General features: G+C 42.2%; 1 protein-coding gene and 1 long non-coding RNA gene across 3 annotated transcripts in view; one reads left to right on the top strand and one right to left on the bottom strand.

Annotated features, from left to right (window-relative positions):
* The first annotated feature begins 1,171 nt into the window (after positions 1–1,171).
* LOC115461439 lies at positions 1,172–24,235 on the top strand. Its single transcript, XR_003940716.1, has 3 exons — positions 1,172–1,183; positions 9,426–9,436; positions 23,582–24,235. It is a non-coding gene; the product is annotated as an uncharacterized LOC115461439 (long non-coding RNA).
* The window catches only part of LCTL (lactase like), a 193,449-nt gene continuing 175,396 nt past the window's right edge, over positions 6,197–24,249 (bottom strand). For both annotated transcript variants that reach the window (XR_003940714.1, XR_003940715.1), the window contains exon 7: positions 6,197–6,208. The gene's annotated coding sequence lies outside the window, so the exon portion shown is untranslated. The remainder of the gene's footprint in view (positions 6,209–24,249) is intronic.

Raw genomic sequence — 24,249 nt, 5'->3', positions numbered from 1 at the left:
CAAATAAGTTGCATGCTTCCATTTTCATCCCCTGTCAGTTTCAGAACCATTTCCATGTTATCAAAACTGTGCCTTTCAATAACAGTGATTCTAACAAGATTAAATATAATTCAGAGGCAATAAGTAGCAATCTACTTTCAGGCAGGATTATAATTTCAAGTTTCATCTAACTGCTGGGGCTCAGGATGTTTTCGGTGATCTGTTCTACTGTAAAAGATGAAAATTGACAGGAAAAAAAATGCAGCTGAACTCATTCACCCTCTCACAGCTTCTAGAGAGTACGCAGATCAATGCACACTCCATTTGGGTAATCAGGAGAGCATATAATATTTAATGAGTACAAATACATTTAGAAAAACGCAGCAAATAATAATGTATAAACCTCAACGGAATGTCTTCCTAAGCTGCTACACTAGGAAATAAAATGATTGAGATCTGAATGGAACACCCGATTAATGCATAAAGACAGCAGAGGCATGCTGCATGAAGGAACATAGTCTAATTCCCAGCACAGCACCTCCTGAATCATAACTGTGCTTCCAGTGAGATTCAAAAAGTATTGATTCATCGGGTGTGTCTCTATGCATATACTATGTGGAGGAAGGTCATTTTTTACTGACGCAGCCCAGTGGCAAGAGAAAACTTTGAAATACAGCCCTAAGCGAAGAATTATCATGCTTCTGTGCACAGCAGTGGACATTAACAATGGTTTACAGTGGAACAAAAATCTATACTAGTACTCCTACATTTCACATTATAATTTTTCGTATGAAAGTTTAATTGGTTATATCTCCTGTGACCATGAACTTTTTTTTTTAACGTTGGACAGAAAATGCAGCAGCAAAAAAAATGCTCCATTAATGCAATGGTCACAAATTTAACATCATCTTTTGCCAAAGTCTACCTTGGTGATGTTTGTAGGGCCAAGGTCTTAAGAGAGGAAAACACTAATTTCCCTTCTGAGTCATTTTCATGGTAAATGTGGATGATATTGTCCATTATATATTTTATCCCCTCTCAAATTTGTCAATAGTGTTCAATTATATTAGGGACAGCCTGTGCATTAATCTATATCATAAAATCCAGTTTCTGCCTGCCATACTCGTTCATAACATGAGAGGTGTTCTGTCACTTGGCTACAAGGGCCTGTGAGACACCACAATTCAGCACAGCTGCTTCTCAAGTGTCAAATGTAATGTTATTTAATTTAATTCAAAGTCTTATAACCCGCAACTTTCAATGAATGTTGTACAGTGCAGGGTATAATAAAACATTCAGAACAAAGTCAGCAAATCACAGCCCTCACAAACCCTCCTTCCTGTCCTTTCCACCCCTACAAAAATCACCCATCCCCATAACACTGAACAAAAAACCAAGGGCCTTGTTTACTAAGTCGCGCTAGCGTTATTAGTGTGCACTAAAATTAGCATGTGCTAAATGCTAGAGTTGCCCATCCTGCTTATAATCGAACGAGAAAAACGCCCAAGTTCCGACCTAAATCGGGAGATGGACGTTTATCTCACAAAAACGAATAACGTGGTATAATCGAAAGCCAAACTTGGATGTTTTCAACTGCACTCCATCGCGAAAGCGTACAAAGTTGATGGGGACTTGTCGGAGGCGTGTCGGAGGTGTGGTGAAGGCGGGACTGGGGCATGGTTATCACCCGAACAGAGATGGGCGCCTTTCGCCGATAATGGAAAAAAAGTATGCGTTTGTAGCTAGAATTTAAGGCACTTTTCCTGGACCCTGTTTTTTCACGAATAAGGCCCCAAAAAGTGCTCTAAATGACCAGATTACCCCCAGAGGGAATCGGGGATGACCTCCCCTGACTCCCCCAGTGGTCACTAACCCCCTCCCACCACAAAAAAATGATGTTTCACAACTTTTTATTTTTACCCTCAAATGTCATACTCACCTCCCTGGCAGCAGTATGCAGGTCCCTGGAGCAGTTGTTAGGGGGTGCAGTGGACTTTAGGCAGGTGGACCCAGGCCCATCCCCCCCTACCTGTTACAATTGTGCTGCTTAATGCTTAGTCGTCCAACCTCCCCAAACCCACTGTACCCACATGTAGGTGCCCCCCTTCAACCCTTAGGGCTGTAGTAATGGTGTAGACTTGTGGGCAGTGGATTTTGAGGGGGATTTGGGGGGCTCAACACACAAGGGAAGGGTGCTATGCACCTGGGAGCTCTTTTACCTTTTTTATTGTTTTTGTAAAAGTGCCCCCTAGGGTGCCCGGTTGGTGTCCTGGCATGTGAGGGGGACCAGTGCACTACGAATCCTGGCCCCTCCCATGAACAAATGCCTTGGATTTATTCGTTTTTGAGCTGGGCGCTTTCATTTTCCATTATCGCTGAAAAACAAAAACGCCCAGCTCACAAATTGTCGAATAAAACATGGACGTCTATTTTTTTTTTAAATACGGTTCGGTCCACCCCTTCACGGACCCGTTCTCGGAGATAAACGCCCATGGAGATAGACGTTTTCGTTCGATTATGCCCCTCCATATGTTCCTATGGGCAACTTAGCGTGTGCTAATCATTAGCGCATGCTAAAAGCGCAAATGCACCCTTAGAGTTGCTTAGTAAACAGGACCCCAAGTCTTCATTTGCTTCCAGAAACACAAATAATCTTGAAGAACCTTCATCTCCACTGGTAACTTATTCCACGGACTGGGTACAACATCCATGAAACATGATTCCTATGTCTGCACCAAGTGAAAATTTCTTGCTACCAGTAATGCCAAATTACCCTTACCAGTAGACCGCAGCCAGCAGCTCACAAAGTTGCAAAAATCCCTAAAATATTGGGGTCCTGTCCTTCATAAAACCTTAAAAAATCAAGCAACATAGTTTAAACTGAATATGAATCTTCACGGGTAACTAATGCAATGCACATACAGTAAAAGGGCTAATCCTATTTCACATTTTCTGGTATGTTATCATACGAGTAGCAACATTTTATACACACTGTAACTTTCATAAACCCCTGAATTCTATAAAAAGCGCTAATAATTGTGTGTGCCAAATTTGCACGAGCAATTTAATTGAATAAAGAGCTTAGTGTCAATAATTGGCTTTCCCAGATGTTACCCCAAGTCTGCTAAAGAGGTGGTCTGGTAGGTCGGTAGATCACAGCTTGATTTTTTCCAGTCAAGTCAAGGGGGCATTACATTTCTAATGGATAGATGATTGGGGCATGGTTTGAATAAGGGTGTGCACTCACTTTCTAGCATACTGCTGACACACGTGTTGACAAAAAACATGGCGCACAAATTTAAAACGAACGCCAAGCTTTCAATAGCCAATCACAGCTGAGAACGTCATAACCTGAGAATCTAACTTATTAGGATAGCCTTTTCTAGAGATCGGAACTTGAAAGAGCTTTTATGTCCTGCAGATCTGGGGGCCCTTTTACTAAGCCACGTGTCTATGCACGCCCAATACACGTCAAAATGGAGTTACCGCCAGACTACCGCGTGGCTCTTGCGGTAATTTCATTTTTGACGCAGTCTGATACATGCATCTGAAAAACAATTGTTTATTTTCAGGAGCGCATAACGGACATGCACCAAGTGGCATTTGGCGAGTGTAGGTCATTACTGCCCAGATACCGCATGAGTCTTTACTGCCAGGTCAATGGTTAGCGGTAAGGTCTCAGACCCAAAATGGACGCGTGGCAATTTTCATTTTACCACACGTCCATTTGCGGCCAAAAAAAGAAAAGGCCTTTTTTACAGGCGCATTTAAAAATGGATTGGTGCACGCTCAAAACCCGCATCTACACTACCACAAGCCATGTTTCAGTGCACCTTTGAAAAATGACCCCCTACTGAGACGTACCCTACAGGAGGAGATGGACATTCCCAATGTGGGACTTGTACTTATTGTCAGATGAATGTTGAATGTTTAGACTCTATAAACCCCATTGATGGAAAACTGTATAAATTAAAGCACAATACAACCTGCAAATTGGACCATGTGGTTTATATTCTACAATGCCCATGTTTGAAGCTTTATGTGGGCAAAACTGAACAAAGCTTTTCCACCCGTTTGGGTGAACATAAATCATGTGTGATCATTAACAAATTTGGAGCTCCTTTGGTCTCACACTGCAGGGATCATCAACATACCTTTGAGTCATTTAAATGCTGGATCATTGATCGTGTCTCCTGTAATATTCATGGGGGCAATGTGAATAAGAAACTATTGCAGTAAGAACAACATTGGAGCTATAGATTAAACATGCTGGAACCTAGTGGACTGAATTCTATGCTACATTGTGCTGCGTTTCTCTGAATTAATAAGTTAGGTTCTCAGGTTATGACATTCTCAGCTGTGATTGGCTGTTGAAAGCTTGGCGTCCATTTTAAATTTGTGTGCCATGTTTTTTGTTCTTTGCTGCCAGTTGTCTCGCAGAATAAAGCTTTCCTACAGTATGCCTGTCATCTTATTATTGAGCACGTTTATGTTTTTTCAGTGACTTACACGCGATTATTTATGTTTGGATTTGATTTTCTTTTGGCTGCAGAGTCAGAGTACAGTGTTGGTCTCCAGAAGAAGCTGGAGCAAAACAGGTCCGTCAGGGCCACACTGTCACTTATCATCCTGGCAAGCTGGAGCGACTGAGTCCAAGCACTGACATAATGCACAATTGGAGAAGTGTTTGTTGATGATTAACAGTATATTATATTTAAGAACTGAAGACTGTTTTTGCTATGGAATGGCTTTTTGTTACGATTGAATGTCACAGGAATTTTTTTGACCAATGATGACTTTTTTACTGTGTGCATGATGATCTGCTGATTTTGCAATCCGGTTTCACTTACCTTTGCTTGCCTCAGTTTTGATTAGGTCTTTTTCTTCATTATACAACAAGTGGGCACGCTATTACCTTGATTTACTGTTATTCATTGTGATAAATTCATAATATGCCTGCTACTGGAGAGAGGTTATGTTGTTGTGTTCCTTAAATTAATATGGTTGCTATTCTCTTCTTCTCCTCATTGATGTAGATTTTGTGATGTTAGTTTGTCAATCTCTTTTTAAGTACTGTGCAGTAAATTTTCAAATAAAAAAAAATGTCTATATATTGATTAGAATGTGTTAGTTTTAAGAATGTACATATACTAGAGCTGGTTTAAAACTTGTCAGGGACCCGTGAGAAAAATCTCACTCATTGGCCTTAAATCTCCAGCATTGCGGTGGTAAATCTCCAGCTTTGGGATGGGCCATCCTTGGCATCTCTGTAATTTTCAGTTCTATTTCTTTACTTGTCAGTTACATTTTGTTCCAGTTTCAAGGCATAATCTTGTTTGCTTAAGCGGGCTTGTGCATTTGCTACTTCTGCCTCAGCATGCACCATTGCAGTGGATGTGCTTCTTGTGAATTAGTTTTGAATGCACTAACATTGGTATTTTTGAAGATCTGAGCATGTGCTGTGAGAAACTACAATGTGACATGGTTTCTTTTCTGTGTTCTGCCTCCTTTATGGTAACATAACATAGTAACATAGTAGATAACAGCAGAAAAAGACCTGCACGGTCCATCCAGTCTGCCCAACAAGATAACTCATATTTGCTGCTTTTTTTGTATACCCTACTTTGATTTGTACCTGTGCTCTTCAGGGCACAGACCGTATAAGTCTGCCCAGCACTATCCCCGCCTCCCAACCACCAGCCCCTCCTCCCAACCACCGGCTCTGGCACAGACCGTATAAGTCTGCCCAGCACTATCCTCACCTCCCAACCACCACCCCTGTCTCCCAACCACCAGCTCTGGCACAGACCGTACAAGTCTGTCCAGCACTATCCCCGCCTCCCAACCACCAGTCCCGCTTCCCACCACCGGCTCTGGCACAGACCGTATAAGTCTGCCCAGCACTATCCCCGCCTCCCAACCACCAGCCCCACCTCCCGATCTTGACTAAGCTCCTGAGGATCCATTCCTTGGGCAAAGGATTCCTTTATGCTTATCCCACGCATGTTTGAATTCCGTTACCGTTTTCATTTCCACCATCTCCCACGGGAGGGCATTCCAAACATCCACTACTCTCTCCGTGAAAAAATACTTCCTGACATTTTTGTTGAGTCTGCCCCCCTTCAATCTCATTTCATGTCCTCTCGTTCTACCATCTTCCCATCTCCTGAAAAGGTTCGTTTGCGGATTAATACCTTTCAAATATTGGAACGTCTGTATCATATCACCCCTGTTTCTCCTTTCCTCCAGAGTATACATGTTTAGTTCAGCAAGTCTCTCCTCATACATCTTGTAACGCAAATCCCATACCATTCTCGTGTCTGTGGTGTCTGTCATTAGGCTCTTGTGCTCTCGGTCTATGCCTTCCTGAAGATTCTTTTCTTCTAGGCTCTCCTCCTTGTTAATTTTTATTAGAAAGTTGAGATACATTAAATTAGACATGAGCTGATTACACATACTGTATAACTGGATAGCAGTTGCCTTAGATGTTGACTAACATTTGTATCTGCTTTGCAAATATTAGACACACCTTGTTCTGTTTGCTGCCACATTTTATGCATCCTGGAAAATGTTCCTCCCTTTCAGCTTCATAATTATCCCATGTTTTTGAGGTCAATTTATAAGTTTTTTCTGGATTTAAATCTGTTCTTCCCCTTGCTGAGTCTGATGTGAGTTTTTATGCCCTTGTTATCGGATTATTTGTTAGCTCAGAATGAGTATTCTGTCTAGCAGCCATGTTTGAATTAAACAAATGACTTTTTATAGGGTCCGGAGTTTCCAACAGTTTTACAGCTGCAAAATGTTGTCTTACTAAAAGAAAACTGTGAGCTCCCTTTGCAGGCAAACAGAAGAGTCCCCAGGATACATTGGCAGGAAAAAAGGGGATGACAGGGGCAGCTAAAGCCTTTCAAAGTACAATCACAGACAGAAAACTACAAGCAGAGAGCTGGCTCTGTTTAAGAAATTGCCTTGTAAATTGTTCTTGAGAAATGTCCTTTTGTTTTAAATAATGTTCATTGCTTTTGCCACTCTAAATACCCTGCTCTTACTGGAGTTTGTACACAGCTATTTCTAGGAAGTTTCACTGGAAGAAAATCTGTGGCAGCCTTAGCAAACTCTTTGCTTTTTACTTGCTGTATTGTATTGCTTTCCTCTTCTGGAGCTCTTCTCTTTTGCAATACTGTTCTCATAATGAGTATTCCTTTACTAAACAGTTTGCTTAAACAGATTCACCCTTCTTGATTTCCAGCTGTTCATTACGGAACGGAAAATTGACGTCAGCGGGGGCAGAGAATGGCAGAGCCAACAGCGCATGCCTGACGGCTGCTGCGGCCCCGCACTTGTTTTTGTTTTCATGTCGGCTGTGGAGACAAGCGGCAGCAGCGGCTCAGCGCGGTGCTTGTTCCTGTCGCTGCTTAACAGAAGTGGTGGCAGCAGAATTCAGCAGGAGACTTTCCCACTTTGGCGGGTGTGCGGGAGATGATCCGCCAAAGTGAGAGTCTCCCGCTGAATGTGGGAGACTTGGCAGGTATGGAATATCCACAAGGTTAAGGAGCTGAGGAAATGATTAATGGGGTCAGAGGATGCATCTTGGGCTGATGTCTGAACCTAGCAGGCCTCCCAGTGACTGGTGAAAATAATTACATACATTTGACCTAAGAGATTACAAAATCGAGCAGGAAACTGCTGCTAGCTTTGGCTTGCATGCTGCAACCACAAATACAAACCAAAATGTAAACCTGTACATACAGCTATGGGGGCAGAACAAATCCACAAGAGAACACTATCTGCTATCCCAAATCATTTTAATTTTTCTCAGGAGTCTCTGAAAATTGTGATACATTCCATGTTTGTTCATGCCTTCAAAAAAATAAAACAGATTGGTGAGGCAAGACTTCCCTTGACTAAATCCATGTTAGCATTGTCCCATTAAACTTATCTATATATTCAGTAATTTTGTTCTATAAGGCAAAATAGATGTCACATAAAGAAGATAGTATATCTCACATTAAGATATATCAAGGTATTTTCCACAGAATTTAGCTTTCCAGCTAGACTGATAGCTTTCACTAGCATATATTTTTATAAACCTCCAAAGTACTTACTTTCATTCACTCTTGCAAGTGAGCATGTTATTTGTTAAATAGCAAATCTTGTGAGGCAAATTTGGCTTCGCCATCTATTGCAAATTTACAAATCAAAATAAACTTTATGAGGGTAATTCCATAAATGGACATCTTGAGGACACCTAAGTGGAGCCTATTCTATAAAAAAAAAAAAAAAGCGACTACTTCCTTTATAGAATACTAATGTAACCCGGTATATACACGCACATGTGTTTAGGTGTCAGCACTTATGCAAGACATTGAGCTGATATAAGTGTTCATGCCTAGATTCCAGAGATATGTGTTTAAATTTTAGTAGTCTACAAGCTACATGTGTTAGTTTGTGTTCCTGCCCATGCTCCACCCAGACTCTGCTCATGTAAACACCCACTTGCAAACTATGCACTAACGAAAATGTGCTCATTGTTATAAAATATCATGTATTTGGATTATTGGTATTTATACATATGTATGCACACATAACTGCATATATGCCAGTATTCTGGTCATTTATTCATATATTTGGCACCTAAATGGTGACACCCAATTGATAGAATTACCCCCTATATTGTCATTACCTACCATAAATCATCTACTGTAGAGAGATCAATCCTGAAGGTTTAGAAATAATAACTTCTGAGGAATACTGTAAACAACCTAAAGAAATTGCTTATGAGACACTAACCTGGAGGATTAAAAAACAAACAACTTTTTCCCCATCCTTTTACTAATTAATCCAAGATTAAAGGAAAAGCTAGAGTAATTTGGGACAGCCTCATACCCAAAACACTTTGTTTATATGATAGAGACACTTCCACCAACAGATTGTCCTTCTCCAACACTGGTTTGGGTGACAGAACCCCTCCAGTAATGTAAGAATAGGTGCCTCCTGGAAAACCTGATGATGATGATCAGTCTATCATCGCTGAGAGTTAGAGAAAACTTTCTGGCAAAGGTGGAGGTGAGACTTAGGACTAGATTCAGTAAAGAGTGCTCAAATTTGGATGCCAGAAAAAAATGAGCACCCTATAAATGGCGCTCCGAGTTTATAGAATAAATCTTAGTGCCGGGATCTATGCTTGAACCCTAGTTTAAGTCCTCACATCTCAATTAGACGCAGATCTCCCATATTCTCTAATACTGCACACATCTGTAGTGAATGCCCCTGACCCGCTCATGCCTCTCCCATGCCCACGCCTCCTTTTCAGTTGCACCGTTGCGATGAAACTACAGTGTAGTAAATTTAAAACAAAAAGGAGAACATTTTTCTTCACCCAACGCATAATTAAACTCTGGAATTCGTTGCCGGAGAACGTAGTGAAGGCGGTTAGCTTGGCAGAGTTTAAAAAGGGGTTGGACGGTTTCCTAAAGGACAAGTCCATAGACTGCTACTAAATGGATTTGGGAAAAATCCAGAATTTTGGGAATAACTTGTATAAAATGTTTGTACGTTTGGGTAGCTTGCCAGGTGCCCTTGACCTGGATTGGCCGCTGTTGGGGACAGGATGCTGGGCTTGATGGACCTTTGGTCTTTTCCCAGTATGGCATTACTTATGTACTTATGTTCACTGAAAAATGTACATGTACATCTTTATAGAACAGCATGTAGCAAGATGTGCGTGTAAATTCAAATTGTTGCCAATTACTGCCAATAATTGATTGTTAGTGTCCAATTATTGGCACTTATTGGCTCGTTACTCAATTAAATTGCATGTGCAAATTGGGTACATGCCCAAATTTGCCTGCTGAATTGTGAACACCATTTACAGAATTTGGAGGCTAATGACTATTTCGGGCTACTCTACTACTCCTCTAATGGCTCCATCAATGAGTTTAAAAGAGGACACAGCAATGTCCAGAAAATTATACATGGACCCAACTATAGGAATTAGAGGCAGAGGAGAACATGAGGTTTATCCTTCTATTTTCGGATATAAATAGGAAAACATTAAGTAGTACAGTGGATATCCATAGGTTTCCTGCTACCGCTGTAATCAGGAGAACACCAATGTTAATCAAATAGGACTTCCACCAGATTTTTGGTGTCCAGTTGGCTCTCTCATTGCTTCCAAAGAGATTTCCAAGGGCCAACCCACTTGACAAACCTCTGGACAAACCACCAACAGTAAAACATCTGATGGTGGCTGCAGCATTTTTAAGGAGCCTGCCTCTGCTTGATGAGTCAAAGTGGTGTGACTTCTTTCCCTTAGCTCAGCTACATAGCAGGAATAGGACTAGAATAGCCTAGATAATCTATCTACTCCCTTACAGTGGCTAGAGTCCCTGGTGTTTAAGGTAGTAGGGAGGATGCTACTGTACTGCCCTGAAATTCTCCCAAGTTTCTTTGCTGGGTAAATATTCAGCCTGTGACAGTCAGCAGTTTTTATGCTGCTTAGAGCCATGAGCTGAATTAACCCTGGATATTCAATGCAGGGTAATGTCTAGGCTCCAGAATTGAATATCCATGTATGTATGGTCGCCCAGACAATATTCAGACTGATACCCAGTTAGCTTGATGAATAAAGTTAGGACAGCTTTTTTGCTCCACCCCAGACCGTCTTGGTAGTCACAGGCAATATTCAGCAGCACTAACTGCTTAAGTACCACTGAATATTGTGAAATGGCCATCTTAGCGGGGTTTAACCTATCCAGCCTGGTTTGGGTGTACCAAGATGGCAGCAGCAGCTGCATTGGATAGAATGGAAACTTCCTTGGGTGGACCGGGTTCAGCTTTGTGATGTCATGCTGTCTCCTGTTAATCCAACCTCCTTGATTATGCCAACCATAGAGCTGATGTAAGTACTCATGCCTACATGCTGCAGATTTGCATATAATTTTACAAGTTACACGCATAAGTGTGAACCCTGGCTAGATTTCAACTCTGTGTACACCCTCCTGCCAAATATGTGCTATGAAACATATGCGCAGATTTACAGAATAGTGCTTAGGCAGAACTTTGGTAATTTCAAACATATATGCACACAGTTGCACGTATATGCCATTATTCTGATCATTTACCTCCTACCACTGGGCACCTCCATTTAGGTGCCCTGAGGATGTATGGTATAAACCTACTCTTTATTGGAACCTGGGCACCCAGATTGCATTATAGAATATTTACACACCCACAATTGAACCTTTCAGAGCAAAAGCAGGCCATATCCACTTCTTACATCATTTCAACTGAGGGCTGATTCATAGCCTCTGTGGCCTAAAAGAAAAAAAATGGGCCATGTCCATACTTAACCAATTCTGCCTTCTAGTGAGTGACTTTTTATGCACTCGCTACTTTCTGTAGTCTTTATGTTTATTAAAAACTTGACATACAGTCTAACTTGTACAGATCTCAGTGGTTTACAATTAAAATGCAAATAGAATATTAAAAGAAAAGAACTTCAAAACCCCAACAAGACAGTTTCTAATGCATTCTCACAAACCAATTAATCAATTTAAAAAACAAGAAAAGTAAAGCAATATCAGAAGCTTACCCATACCCCAGAGGTAAAATATCAAAAGCTAACCTAAAAAAAAGAGTTAAAACTTAATTTTTTTTCAAATTCTCTTTTATTCATATCTCCACAGGAAGGGCATTCCATAAATTATGTACCTTAATTGTAATAACATTCTGTACTTCTTATTCCGTTAATGGTGATCACCATTGCGACATAATGTAAGCCACATTGAGCCTGCAAATAGGTGGGAAAATGTGGGCTACAAATGCTGCAAATAAATCAATAAAAAAGGTGTCATCCAAAAGAAAGCATGTTCCTGCACTGACACCAATGAGCACTAGAAGAATGGAGCAAAAACATCCAACATTCAGAAAAACATCTTGGAATAAGAATGGTCCAGGTCCCTGTTTTGTAAGTCTTGCAGAGATGAGGTACACATGTGTGTAGATATCTTACACATTAAAACTGATTCAGGCATTGCTTGTTCTTTTTACTGAAATGTGTAACTCACAACCTAGATGGTCAATATCTCCCTTTGTAACACAGTGGACTTGGACCACTTTTGTTCTCAGGGACCCAATTACACCGTATAAGTGGGAATGTCTAAATGTGTGTCTAAATGTGGCAGGGATGCATAACATGCATAATTAGACGCCTTGTCTATGCCCCACCTATGCTCTGTCCATGTGTCCCCCTCCCAGCAATTATGCCCTATGGGGGGTCTTTTACTAAGCTGCAGTAGCATTTTTAGCTCACAGTAGAAATCAGATGGTGGTAAACACCAAGATGCCCATTATATTCCTATGGGCATCTTGGTGTTTACTGCCAGGTGATTTCTACCACAAGCTAAAAACGCTACCATGACTTAGTAAAAGACCCCCTGTATAAGTTAGGTGCACAGTTACAGAATAGTGTTTAGTTGCCCTGATAGCGCTTTTGTGGGTCAGTGTACACTAATGTGTGTAAGTGCTGGTATTCTAGAACTTTTCATGTACAAGGGGCATGTAAATGTGAGTGCCCAGATTATAGAATTTTCCTTCACATGTATAAGAGATATTTCAGACACCTTTAGATATAAGTGCAGACAGTTAAGGAGCCAGGCCCCAGAAGGTACCTTTTATTCATTTTAAACCCTATACTAATACTGGAAGCAGAGTAAAATTGCCCCATAATCACTCATTTCAAGCCCTGGCTGAATCAAACATTTTGCAGAAGATTATAAACTTCCTCAGATAATTCTCTCATCCTTCCCATCTCATCAGCTCGTAACGTTGGGGTCATCTTCGACTCCTCCCTGTCCTTCTCTGCATATATTCAACAGACTGCTAAAACCTGTCATTTCTTTCTCTATAATATCACCAAAATTCGTCCTTTTCTTTTTGAGCACACTACCGGAACCCTCATCCACACTCTTATCACCTCTCGCCTAGACTATTGCAACTTGCTTCTCACAGGTCTCCCACATAGCCATCTCTCTCCTCTTCAATCTGTTCAAAATTCTGCTGCATGACTAATATTCCACCAGTGTTGTTATGCTCATATTAGCCCTCTCCTCAAGTCACTTCACTGGCTTCCTATCCATAAGTGCATTCACTCTGCAGCTCCTCAGTACCTCTCCACTCTCATCTCTCCCTACATTCCTCCCTGGGAACTCCGTTCACTAGGTAAATCTCTCTTATCTGCACCCTTCTCCTCCACCGCTAACTCCAGACTCTGTTCCTTTTTTCTTGCTGCACCATATGCCTGGAATAGACTTCCTGAGCTGGTACGTCAAGCTCCATCTCTGGCCGTCTTCAAATCTAAGCTAAAAGCCCACCTTTTTGATGCTGCTTTTAACTCCTAACCCTTTTTCAATTGTTCAGAACCCTTATTTTATCATCCTCACTTTAATATTCCCTTATCTCTTGTTTGTCCTGTTTGTCTGTCCTAATTAGATTGTAAGCTCTGTCGAGCAGGGACTGTCTCTTCATGTCCCAAGTGTACAGCGCTACATACAGTGGGGGAAATAAGTATTTGATCCCTTGCTGATTTTGTAAGTTTGCCCACTGACAAAGACATGAGCAGCCCATAATTGAAGGGTAGGTTATTGGTAACAGTGAGAGATAGCACATCACAAATTAAATCCGGAAAATCACATTGTGGAAAGTATATGAATTTATTTGCATTCTGCAGAGGGAAATAAGTATTTAATCCCTCTGGCAAACAAGACCTAATACTTGGTGGCAAAACCCTTGTTGGCAAGCACAGCGGTCAGACGTCTTCTGTAGTTGATGATGAGGTTTGCACACATGTCAGGAGGAATTTTGGTCCACTCCTCTTTGCAGATCATCTCTAAATCATTAAGAGTTCTGGGCTGTCGTTTGGCAACTCGCAGCTTCAGCTCCCTCCATAAGTTTTCAATGGGATTAAGGTCTGGTGACTGGCTAGGCCACTCCATGACCCTAATGTGCTTCTTCCTGAGCCACTCCTTTGTTGCCTTGGCTGTATGTTTTGGGTCATTGTCGTGCTGGAAGACCCAGCCACGACCCATTTTTAAGGCCCTGGCGGAGGGAAGGAGGTTGTCACTCAGAATTGTATGGTACATGGCCCCATCCATTCTCCCATTGATGCGGTGAAGTAGTCCTGTGCCCTTAGCAGAGAAACACCCCCAAACATAACATTTCCACCTCCATGCTTGACAGTGGGGACGGTGTTCTTTGGGTCATAGGCAGCATTTCTCTTCCTCCAAACACGGCGAGTTGAGTTCATGCCAAAGAGCTCAATTTTTGTCTCATCTGACCACAGCACCTTCTCCCAATCACTCTCGGCATCATCCAGGTGTTCACTGGCAAACTTCAGACGGGCCGTCACATGTGCCTTCCGGAGCAGGGGGACCTTGCGGGCACTGCAGGATTGCAATCCGTTATGTCGTAATGTGTTACCAATGGTTTTCGTGGTGACAGTGGTCCCAGCTGCCTTGAGATCATTGACAAGTTCCCCCCTTGTAGTTGTAGGCTGATTTCTAACCTTCCTCATGATCAAGGATACCCCACGAGGTGAGATTTTGCGTGGAGCCCCAGATCTTTGTCGATTGACAGTCATTTTGTACTTCTTCCATTTTCTTACTATGGCACCAACAGTTGTCTCCTTCTCGCCCAGCGTCTTACTGATGGTTTTGTAGCCCATTCCAGCCTTGTGCAGGTGTATGATCTTGTCCCTGACATCCTTAGACAGCTCCTTGCTCTTGGCCATTTTGTAGAGGTTAGAGTCTGACTGATTCACTGAGTCTGTGGACAGGTGTCTTTCATACAGGTGACCATTGCCGACAGCTGTCTGTCATGCAGGTAACGAGTTGATTTGGAGCATCTACCTGGTCTGTAGGGGCCAGATCTCTTACTGGTTGGTGGGGGATCAAATACTTATTTCCCTCTGCAGAATGCAAATAAATTCATATACTTTCCACAATGTGATTTTCCGGATTTAATTTGTGATGTGCTATCTCTCACTGTTACCAATAACCTACCCTTCAATTATGGGCTGCTCATGTCTTTGTCAGTGGGCAAACTTACAAAATCAGCAAGGGATCAAATACTTATTTCCCCCACTGTACATTTAGTAGCGCTATAGAAATGATAAGTAGTAGTAGTCTTGATATCTAGAGGTGCCCAGTTCAAATCCCACTACTGCTCCTTGTGATCTTGGGCAAGTCAGTTTATCCTCTATTGCCTCAGGTACAATCTTATTGTGAACCCTCCAGGGACAGAGAAATACCCAGTGTACCTGAATGTAACTCACCTTGAGCTACTACAGAAAAAGGTGTGAGCAAAAGCCAAATAAAATAAAATGATATCCAAGCCAAATAAAACAATAACTTCTTCCTTAATAAAAGAGACAACCCCCCCCCCCAAAAAAAAAAAAATAAACAACAAGAAATCTGGCTCCCCAACCTTTTATGAAACATCAATAAGCACCAGCTCCATAGAACTTCGAATTAGTTTTACTCCCAATATCCCACAATATCAGTACTTATGTGAGTCATAGGTCTTAATATATAAAACTCCCTTTGCTAACAGATCATTAAAGGAAACCTTATCAATGCTGTTTTACCAGCTGCTCCTTGTCTTATGTTTCTATTATTGTTTTTTGTTTTCTTTTACTGGATGAATATAACATTGTACTGTATTGTGAAAAACAATAAAGAGAAAATTAAAAATTAAAAAAAGTTTTAAAAACATGTTTTTAACTGATGTCTCCCTGTAACTACTGTGTGGAAGTCTCATGGCCCCATTTAATAGTCAATTGGAAACCTTTCTGGTATAGATTGTTTTCCAACTGGAGCTATAGGGACCAAAGAACAGCCTGGAGGCTAGATATATGGAAGGATAGTCTTTTGTTTTATTATAAAACTAATATTTCTCCTGTGGGAAGAACTGGCTCTGTGGACTTGCTGCTCTCAAAGAAATTAGCATTGGAAGCTCTTCAAATTGTGGTCATTTCTCTGTATAACCTTTGTAAAGAGGAAAAAATGGATTGTATTTGTACTGTGAGATCTTAAAATTGAACAGATGACAAATTGCACCGTTGATCACTAGCTTTATTTCAGCTTAACATCCAAATACTTCAGATTTTTAAAAAGAAATCACTTTATCTAGAGAAATCTTACATTAAACAAACCTTATTCTGTACTTTAATGACTTTCACCATTAATGTATATGTAGCATGTGCCTATAGGGTTTTAAGTATAGTTAATAATTGTAATTTTCATCTCTATGGCTTCAAGTTCTGTTGCCTTGCCACTCAAAAGCCAATCTGTTTTATTTTTTTTTCACAAATGCTAATACAAGCAATTAAAGATAAATTTAGCTGAAATACTGCAGGGGCTGTTAGGTTTTTATTATTATCTTAACCTCATGGCAACGCTAATTTACAGTGCTAATTACCAAAATGCCCTTTATATTTAAAATCATTGCAGAGTCCATCTTTAAACCACACAGAACAAGATCTATTTGGTCACCACACCTTCAGAAAGCCAAAGTGCTGGTACCTAGTACATCAACAAGAGAGAGTACTTTGTAGACAATAAAAATATTCATTCCTTATCTTTCCAGAAAAAAGTAGATTGTCAGTTCACTTTGTTATGAAATTTGTAATCATGCCCATAGAATTAAATAATATTCTAATCCACTTAAAAAAAAAAAGAAAAAAGAAAAAACAGCCTCAGTTAAAGTTTATTTAAGGGGGCCAGGTTAGTGAATTGGGAGATAGAGTGGGTTTTTTAGTTATATTTTATTATGCTCATGGAAGGTGTTGAAAGGTGGCTGTATTTCTAACTAAGGGGCCCTTTTACAAAGCGGCGGTAAGCCCAATGCGAGCTTACCGCACGCTAATTTGAAACTATCACCGGCCCAACGTGGGCTCAGGTGGTAGTTCCAGCCCTGGCGTTCACCATTCCTGCACTAGGTAAAATCGGCCCATATTTTTTAGCACTGCGCTAACCCGGTAATAATTGGGCAAGACGCTACCTGATTACTGCTGAGTTAGCACGGAAGCCCTTACCCAGGCGGTAAGCAGGCCCGCTGAGAGACTGGGCCGGGCCCGGGACAAGGCCGCCCCCGGGGCCCCGGCCCCGCCCCCTGAGCCCTGCCCCCACTGCCACCCCCCAGGTTGTCACCACCCCCCTGAGGGCGGCCCGGTGCCACAGTCCCACCCACCTCCGCCACCGGGTCAGGCCCCTTCCACCCAAACCCCCGCCAACAGAAGTGCTGTCTTCTGACTCCGGCATGCGCGGCCCACAGATGCACTCCTCTCAGCTGATCTTCACTGTACTCTGCAGGGCTTCTGTGTGTCTGACGTTCTGCACGTGCAGAAGCCCTGCAGAGTAACAGCTATGGGCTGCGCACGCCGGAGTCAGAAGACAGCACTTCTGCTGGTGGGGGTTTGGGTGGAAGGGGCCCGGTGGCGGGGGTGGACGTGACTGCGGCACCGGGCCCCCCTTGGAGGCCCAGGCCCCAGGAATTTTGTCCCCCCTGTCCCCCCTCTCGGCGGCCCTGGCGGTAAGTGTTCCCCCTCGCATGGCCATGCGACAAGCAATCTTACTGCTTGACCATGACTATTTTCTGCCTTTTTTACCAGCTGCGGTAAAAAGGGCCTCAGCTTGTGGCAAAAATGGACCCCGTCACTAGCGCAGGTCCCCTTTTACCACATCTTAGTAAAATGACCCTCCAAACTTTAATAAAACTGTTTAAGATAGAAAGCTTAATTTGGATAAGATGGCAGTCAAAGTAAATTCTAAATGTGATACAGTACATAACAAAATAAAGAGAATTAGGTGACTAAAAAGAACTTATAAAAGCATGGCCAACATATCTGTAGTTCATTATAACATGTTCATTATACAATTAAGTAGCATAACAACAAGGCTGTCTTTAAAAATCATGCAGACCAATAGTCAATGGGTCTCATAGGTTTAGTGGCAGCCAATAAACGTGAAAGTCATGAATTCTTTCTAAAGGCTCTGGCACTATACAGATAGTACTGAGGAATAGTGAGGGCATTTTGCCCAGTTATAGGTATAGAGTCTATTGTATAATTTGGTGCCTCCAAGTTGATGCCCCAAGGGCACATGGTAGGAGACTATTCTAGGAACTTGGGTATCTTAGATCTGGAATGTGGGGGCACCTAAATGTGTCAGGAATAGGTCATAGGCATTCTGACTATTCTAGCATGAACTTTATAGAATACTATCAGTTACCTCAATGTTGGAGCATAAATGGTGACTTACACTAGTATTTTATAACAGCAATTTTGTGCTTAATTGCCATTGTAGAATTTGAAATTTAGGTGGCTAACTAGGCGAAATTTCTTGAATTGCCTCTTAGTGTAAGTCATCATATATAGATGCCTAAATGTGCCAATATTTAGATGTAACTTCTAGCATACCAAGGGTGGGAGTGGTCAACCCAGGTACAGGGAATTGGAGGCAATGTTCTGATGTGGATTAGGAATTGGTTATTGGACAAAAAAACATAGGTTAAGGAGTGGAGGAGTGGCCAGGGTGGTGGACTTTGGTCCTGGGGAACTGAGGAACTGAGTTTGATTCCCACTTCAGGCACAGGCAGCTCCTTATGACTCTGGGCAAGTCACTTAACCCTCCATTGCCCCATGTAAGCCACATTGAGCCTGCCATGAGTGGGAAAGTGCGGGGTACAAATGTAACAAAAAAATGGCCATTTTTCTCGGTGGAGGCGGGTGAATAGTGGAGTGCCAAATGGATCTGTACTGGGACCGGTGCTATTTAACATATTTATAAATGATCTGGGAATCAGAACGATGAGTGAGGTGATTAAACTTGCAGATGACAGAAGACTATTCAAGGTTGTTAAAAACACGTGTGGACCTTAGGAAATTGGAAGACTAGGCATTCAAATGGCAGATGACATTTAATGTGGACCAATGCAAAGTGATGCACATTGAGAAGAATAATCCAAATCATAGTTACCTGATGCTAGGGTCCACCTTGGGAGTTAGCACTCAAGAAAAAAATCTAGGTGTTGTTGTAGGCAATATGCTAAAATCTTCTGTTCAGTGTGTGGCAGTAGCCAAAAAAGCAAACAGGATGCTAGGAACTAATAGGAAAGGGATGATAAATAAGGCTGAGAATACTATAATGACTGTATCGCTCCATGATGTGACCTCACCTTGAGTATTGCATTCAGGGGACCCACAAAATGGGCTGCACTAGTGTAGGTGCATGTTTTGGGCATGCGCAGATCCATTTTTCAAATCACCTGTAAAAAGAGGCCTTTTTTATTTTTGACAAAAATGGATGTGCAGCAAAATAAAAATTGGTGTGCGTCTATTTTGGGTCTGAGACTTTACTGCCAGTCATTGACTTAACAGTAAGGTCTCACACAGTAACCGTGTGGTAATCATTTACATGTGTAGAATGAGGATTACTGCCCGGTTTCTGACACATGCCAGAAAATAAAAATTATTTTCCGCCATGCATAGCGGTCACACATCAAAAATGAAATCACCTCAGGGTCCATGCGGTAGCTGGGTGGTAACTCCAAACTGGCCCACGTTAGGTACACGTGGAGGGGCATAATTGAACGAAAACTTCTATCTCCATGGGCGTTTATCTCCTAGAACGGGTCCGTGAAGGGGCGGACCGAACCATATTTTCGAAAAAAATAGACGTCCATGTTTTATTCGACAATTTGTGAGCTGAGCGTTTTTGTTTTTCAGCGATAATGGAAAATGAAAGCGCCCAGCTCAAAAACGAATAAATCCAAGGCATTTGTTCGTGGGAGGGGCCAGGATTCATAGTGCACTGGTCCCCCTCACATGCCAGGACACCAACCCTAGGGGGCACTTTTACAAAAACAAAAAAAAAGGTAAAACAGCTCCCATGTGCATAGCACCCTTCCCTTGTGTGTTGAGCCCCCCAAATTCCCCTCAAAACCCACTGCCCACAAGTCTACACCATTACTATAGCCCTAAGGGTTGAAGGGGGGCACCTACATGTGGGTACAGTGGGTTTTGTGGGGGGTTGGATGACTAAGCATTAAGCAGCACAATTGTAACAGGTAGGGGGGATGGGCCTGGGTCCACCTGCCTGAAGTCCACTGCACCCCCTAACAACTGCTCCAGGGACCTGCATACTGCTGCCAGGGAGGTGGGTATGACATTTGAGGGTGAAAATAAAAAGTTGTGAAACATCATTTTTTGTGGTGGGAGGGGGTTAGTGACCACTGGGGGAGTCAGGGGAGGTCATCCCCGATTCCCTCTGGTGGTAAACTGGTCATTTAGGGCACTTTTTGGGGCCTTATTCGTGAAAAAACAGGGTCCAGGAAAAGTGCCCTAAATTCTAGCTACAAACGCATACTTTTTTTCCATTATCGGCGAAAGGCGCTCATCTCTATTCGGGTGATAACCATGCCCCAGTCTCGCCTTCACCACGCCTCTGACACGCCCCCGTCAACTTTGTACGCTTCCGCGATGGAGTGCAGTTGAAAACGTCCAAGTTTGGCTTTCGATTATACCGCGTTATTCGTTTTTGTGAGATAAACGTCCATCTCCCGATTTAGGTCGGAACTTGGGCGTTTTTCTCGTTCGATTATAAGCAGGATGGGCACCTATGCGGCTTAGTAAAAGGGACCTTCAGTTCTGGTCACCGTATCTCAAAAAAGATATAGTGGAAGTTCTGGAATTCTTTGCTGGAGGATGTAGTAACAGCAATTAGTGTATCTGGGTTTAAAAAAAGTTTTGGATAATTTCCTGAAGGAAAAGTCCATAGTCTGCTATTGAGATAGACATGGGGAAGCCATAGCTTCCCTGGGATTAGTAGCATGGAATGTTGCTACTATTTGGGTTTCTGTCAGGTAATTGTGACCTGGATTGGCCACTGTTTAAAACAGGATACTGGGCTAGATGTACCATTGGTCTGACCCAGTATGGCTGTTCTTATGTTATGTTCTTATGTTAAGTTATGATGGACAGAAAACATGGAGGACAGATGACACAGTGCAAAATAAGGGAGAAGGAAATGAAGAATTAGAACTGAGCAAAGTAGTAAAAGATATGAGATGAGGGAGGAATGGGGTAGAAGAAAAAGGAAGGATGACTGATGTATATGTGAGAAAGGAGGGGAGCAGTGTGTGAGAACAGAGAGGAGCAAGCTATATATGTGAGAGATTTGGGGAGGGAAGTGAGTGTGCAAGGTGGGAGAGGGAGAGGAAGGGAAATGTGAAATACATATCACAAAGTAGTCTAATTAAAAGCAACAGTAAAAAAAAAAAAACTAGGAATGAGATCAGCAAGAGGAGAAAGGGATAGTAGGAAGGAAACATCTAAAAACAATCTTAGATAATAGAATTGAGAGGGGATCCAGAGGAAGAATGGGATTTGAGGGGAAATCAAAGATGAGAGTTAAGAACTATGAGGGGGTGGAAGTCAGAGGAAGGATGGAACTCTGAGACTGGGGGTGGGAGAGAGAAGAGATTTGGGGACTGGTTGAGGTGGGGGAAGTAGAAACTGGAGGACTGATGGTAAGGATTGAATTTGGAGATTCGTGAGATAAGAGCCGCAAGAGAAGAACAGAGATTTGGTAATTATGGGAGAAAACATGGACTCAGATTGGATGAGAAAGTGGGGACTTTGAACGATTGGGGGAACAGAACAAGGAATATTTGCTGTGGAGGGATATGAGAGAAGAATTAGTGGTCTCTAAAGGTGGTGAGAGGGTGAAATAAGGCAAAGGAGATGGTGAAAGAGGCATAATGGGAGGCTAGATGGAGATAAGAGATGGAAGAATGGGCTTGAGACTAGGGAACAAATAATTGAGAGGCAAGGAGTTAGATCTTGAGGGGAGATGAAAGGATAAGGAAAGCAGATAAGGGCTGAGGGACTATGTACAGACAGTAGAAATGACGGATTTGGATAGGGAGTAGGTGAAACATAGAGGGGTATGGGAGGTTGGGGGCAACTGGAGCTCTAGAGAAGGGGTGAGAGTGGGACATGGAAAGCTTGAAAGTGAGTGAAAAGGAGGAGATGAGGGTGAAAAACAGGAGTGGTAAATTAGATATGACTGAACACAGGGGCAAAGAAGGAAAAAATGTAGAAAACAAGATGTAGAGGAGGAACAGAAGACAACTAGCGAGATCCGTTTGTTAAGTTTTTAATAATTTGGGGAGCCGGTTGTTCAAGTAGACCCCCCCATGGCTACTTTAACAACTGGCTCCCAAAATGTGGGCTCAGGCCCCCTCCTGAATTCTCTTTTACTTTGCTGGTGGGGATGTTGAGCCCCGCCAATCAAGTAAATAGACTGATGCTGCTCCCTACCCTTTGTTTCCAGCTCTGCACAGCAGGCTGGTATTTCTCGTGCATGTGAGAGAAGTCCCAACTTGCTGCTCGGAGCCAGAAACAAGCAATGGGGAATGGTGGCAGTCCATTTATTAGTATGAGGAGAGACAGAGAGGCATGCATTGCCCCCCCCCCCAGTCCACCCCTGGCCCCCCATATTGCAGGGCCAACTACGCCCGGAGAGAGAGCCCATTGTTACAAATTTACCAGCACACCCCTGCCTACCCCCTACAGGCTTACGGTATAAGTAATGGTTAAAAAACCAGATTTGAAAGATTATGGAATGTAGTTATCAACATGGACTACTATTACAACATTTTATTTTAGCACCAACTATGCTATTTTATCACAGGCCCTATTTTATGCAATAAGAGTTAGTTACGAATAACTGGGGTTAGCAGTAAAATAACATGTCTTAATGGTAGCCCACGTTGATAAGTACACTCCTAAGGTGCTTATTTTAGAAGTGCTAATTGCATTTTAGATGTACACAAATTGGAATTAGGCATGCACATTGTATATACATCTAAATAATGATTTTACAATGCTGGAATATACACTTCTAAGATGCAAAAATATACATATGGAAAGGGGGTGTAGTCTGGGTATGTTTGGACAGGGACTACGGCAGGCCTACAAAATAAATGTGTTAGAAGGGGAATGCATGTCTGTGTCCAAAATGATCAAGATTGGGATTTCAGAAAACTGTTCATATTGAGGAAGAATGGCACCCTTAATCCTCCAGTGTTTATGTCCCCCTCCCCACAAAAGTGTATCTGGCAAGGGATACTGGGCTCTGACAAACGTATATATTCCAGCATATACACATGTTGCTATTTTATAAAATATACACGTATGTGCCTGTGTTGACCCTGTTTATGCTCTAGATATTTATGGTTGTAAAATGGATGCTCCCACAGCACATTATTGGTGCATAAATGTCCATTTCTAAATGTATTTTAGCAGAGGCTTGATGAGGGTCTTTTACTAAAGATTAGCTCAAGTTATCTGCAGCAGGGTCCATAGGAATAAAATGGGCCCTGCTGCAGATAACTCGAGCTAATGTTTAATAAAAGACCCCCCCCCCCCCCCCCCCCCATGTGAGCAGATCTTTTAGTAATACTAGCGAAACATGAGATCTGGGCATCTCGATTTTGATTTGTATATCCTTTCTAAAATCTGCCTCAGTGTCTGCTTCTTGAGAAACGAAATATCAGCAATATTACTAATCACATAAATACATTTTGTAAACATACTAAGCATCTAGGATATGATTATAGCTAGAATTTTCATCTGAATGGAAATGTGTCAGATTGTGTGCACTAGTTCAGATTTTTTCCTTTTTTTGAATTTGTTCTATGTTCTGGAAAATTTGCAAATTACAACATGATCTCTCTTTCTTACTCTGTGTGTGTGTGTGTGTGTGTGTGTGTGTGTGTGTGTGTACATTCGATGAAATTACCTGACCAGGGGTGTCTAAAGTTTATCACACACCCATAATCTGTCTTCTCTCTGGAGATATCTATCTATCTATCTATCTATCTATCTATCTATCTATCTATCTATCTATCTATCTATCTATCTATCTATCTATACCAGTGATATAGCCATAGGGGGCCTTGGGGACCTGCCCCCCCCCCCAAATTTTGTTTCAGGGCCCTCTGCTGGTTTGGCTGGCAGGGGTCCCAAAGTCCCGCCAGCAGAAGCTTTCCTGCGGCAATATTTGCTGCTTCATGCATGCTCAATTTCACTAAAAACGAGTATGCAAGTTGGAGCAGGAAAGCAAACAGGCAGTGCAACGCCGAATATCGCTGCAGGAAAGCTTCTGCTGGCAGTATTTGGGGACCCCTGCCAGCCCAGGTATATGGAGT

This window comes from Microcaecilia unicolor, chromosome 2, assembly GCF_901765095.1.
Source record: "Microcaecilia unicolor chromosome 2, aMicUni1.1, whole genome shotgun sequence".
In the NCBI taxonomy this organism is placed as follows: domain Eukaryota; kingdom Metazoa; phylum Chordata; class Amphibia; order Gymnophiona; family Siphonopidae; genus Microcaecilia; species Microcaecilia unicolor.
Note: the sequence above shows the minus strand (reverse complement) of the source record. Positions and strands in the feature narration are given on the sequence as shown.